Consider the following 3,452-nt stretch of genomic DNA (forward strand, 5'->3'; position numbering starts at 1 on the left):
TTGCTCAAGCAGTTCACACTTTCCCACAAAATATGATGCCTTTCATAGCATCTTTGCTTTTGACAATCATTTGTTACTGTTTCACTGGATTTGTAAGGTGAAGAAGTCTTGTATTATTCCTTAATCGCCAGAAAAACGGCCACAAAGACAAGATTCCTGTCTTCCTCTGAGCCAGATTACAGCTATTTGTTTAATTCTATGGCTATGAATGATTCTGAAGATGTAATTTCACACCTAATACAGATTTCAAGGTTAAAATTATGGCCTGAATACAGAAGAAAATGCTAACCAGATATTTTCTGCTCCTTCTGTGAGTGTTTTACTACATCCAAACTCCGAGCGGAAATTACAGATTTTGTGGGAAAAAATGTATTAAATTGAGTATTTAATCAGATTTTTCTACTCTGATACATCTTTGACTGCTTTTGTTATTTCTTATTTGTGAAACTGGAAAGTTTTATTGGTAATTTTGAACTCGGCATCATCAAATTAGGTGATATTAGGCCTTTTTATTTTTTTTGCAAAATTTATCAGAATTCAACAGAATTTTTTTTTTCAAGATGCAGGGCTGTGTTATCAACAGGTTATGCTAAATCAGATGAATTTGCTCTTTTCCCTTGTGATATGGCTGGTGTTCATGTGGTGTGGTGTCGTCTGTTGTTGGTGTTGGTGTGCGTCACTCTTGGCTCTGCTCCGATAGTCTGGATTGTGTCTGTAAATGGTCTCTTGATCTTTTCTCCCTGGAGTGTGAACCTTGAAGGCCCAGATGAAAAATCAATACTTGGCCAGCTTCTCTAGGTCACCGCCGCAGACCGTCAACAGCATGAGGTATGACAAAACAGACACTAGTTTGTCTACTTGTGTAAGTTTACCCAATACTCTCATAGGAAAGAAAAATCACAAATCAACATGAAAGCCTATTTCACTTCTATAACATGATGCATTTTCCATTGAAATTAGATGTATGGTGAATTCAGGTAAATTGGGACTCAAATAAATCTCCCAATTAACCTGAATTCACCCCTATTTAGCAGAGTATGACTACATATTCATTGGGAATCTGTAAAAAATGGGGTCTATTTTGCTTCATGTCTCCAGTATTTCTCCAGCAACATAATGAGATTATATGAAGTGCAAATTATGGTGATGTTTCCAGCTACTCAGATATTTCTCTTGTGAAAACCAATCAATTTCAAATGCATCTCTTCTAGAGTTTCAGAAGATATCAACAATGTCTCAGATTTGCCAAGATAATAAATGCTTTTTTAAAGATCATTATTTGGTGTATTTGGTGTAACAGAATATGTTGACATGCTTTAATGTTCAAAAAACCCATTATTTTTCAAATACTGTACATTATTGTAGGTCCTCTATGCCCCGCCTCTCTCAAACGCATTCTGAGTGACTGATACCATCTTTGTCATGGAATACACTTGTTGGTTCGAGTTGACAGTTTTTAACGTTTCGTTGCGTAACATTACATGTTTGTACATTTAATTTTCAAGATCTCAGGTAAACTATCTATTGCTTTCAGTATGGCTATAAATGCCACGCAAAATGACATTCAAACTCACATTAGACACTTTTAACATTGAATAAAGCACATAATAAGTACTGAGATTATTATTGTCATAGTTTGTTGTTGTTCCAGCCGTGACGTCGCAGAAATAGAAACTGTTTCTAAAATAGAAACTTTGCGTGTCGCCGTTGTGGTTGGTTAGGACAAAAACTCAGATTAACATGGAAAGAGACCTTTTATCGTGTGTCGTGGCATCGCGGTGCATGTAGATAGGACACGGCTTTATGCAATCAAATGATCTGATCTGCTATGCATATTAATTTAATAGCTCTGTAAAATAAAATATAGACTCATTTCTGCCTATTTTTTTTTTCGATCCAGAAACTAGGCTATAACCCTTCCTGAAGATTCACGCTTCCTGTTATGCATTTCTTTGCAAATAAAAAGTTTTCCTCTAATATACTCTTGCTCTGTGATGTTGTGTGTGAGCCGGGATAGGAGAGGGGGCGATAGTCGTTATATTCTCTTTATTTGTCACAGCCATTCCCAACCCTAGACTAGGGAGATCGTGACACTAAATTTAGACACAACTAAAAACTCCCTTTTTTCCCTTAAATAACGTGATTGCGCTTTCTAAAAACACTAATGAGTTAGTGAGGTTTTCAGCTATATATAATACCGCAGTAACTCCATACATGCCTAGATCTGTAAATATGGGCCATCACCATGACAACACAATTGAAGCTTTGAAGGTCTTTGTGATGATAAACGTGAGAGAGCAGCCATTAAATAATATTTGCTTCTGTTCTTCATTCTAACAAGTTGCCAGATTGTGAGGTGGTAATGCTTTTCTTACAAATAAACTAGAAGCTATAATTACCTCACGCTGCTGTTTTCTCTTTCTTGCTGGCTTATTTCTATAATTTTACGCTCTTTTAGGGGGAAAAAAGAAGTAATGTCATGTCCTTTGTGTTATTCACGACTGTGTGTGCTCATATTTTCCTGTGCTGATCAATGAACTATCTTCCTGACAGACAGGAGCCGCAAAAAAAGAGACATTTACCGTGTGACTGGGCTTGAATAGACAAAAGACCGACTGCTGCTGGGCGGATACAGACAGATAAAACAAATCATCCACAGCCTTCAGAGGAAAACAGGTAGTGTGAAACCACAGGACTTTTCTGCCTCTCATCTGAGGAAATCAAGTGATTTTGGAGCTTTGTTGTGATGAAAGCTCATGTTCTCTTGTGAGATCTCAAACGCTTGTCTGAAAGGATTGCGTTTATGATTTTCCCTTAAATTCTTGCTCTTTGTTAGTCCATCCACTGCTAATATTGAATGGCCTCAGTGTGTTTAAAGAAATGTCAATTAGTTGAGGTTCATTTAGATAAAGGCTGGAATGAACTTCACTACTTTTCAAACAGTTTTTAAAGGGGTCATTGGATGCTACATGCACTTTTACAAGTTGTTTGAACTGAAATATCTGTTGGCAGTGTGTGTACACAACCACCCTATAATGATAAAAATCCACCCAGTGTTTTTTTTTATCTACTAAAATCTTTATCCCTTTCTAAAATCGAGCCGATCTCAAATGCCTGTCTGTGTGACGTCACAAAAACAGGCCCCGCCCACGATAGTTGACAGTAGCGTTTCAGCACAGACTGGACTGGCGTCTTACCTTAGACCCGCCCTGAGTGACTGTCATCAGTCCTCCATTGTTTCACCGCTGGAGCAGATGTAGACAAGAATGACTCCTACAAGCGATTGAGGTGTTCTGTCGTTGGATGTAATAATGAACATAGCAGTCGTCATTTACTCCCTACATCTGAGCTGCTGAAGATGCAGTAAATCACGTTTGTTTCTGAAGGGAATGCGCCCCTGATCTACGTAAATGTGTCTATGTTCGCGCAAATCATTCGTGATCCAGCTTCAC

This window comes from Sinocyclocheilus grahami, unplaced genomic scaffold (genome assembly GCF_001515645.1).
Source record: "Sinocyclocheilus grahami isolate Dianchi unplaced genomic scaffold, SAMN03320097.WGS_v1.1 scaffold280.1, whole genome shotgun sequence".
Classification (NCBI taxonomy): domain Eukaryota; kingdom Metazoa; phylum Chordata; class Actinopteri; order Cypriniformes; family Cyprinidae; genus Sinocyclocheilus; species Sinocyclocheilus grahami.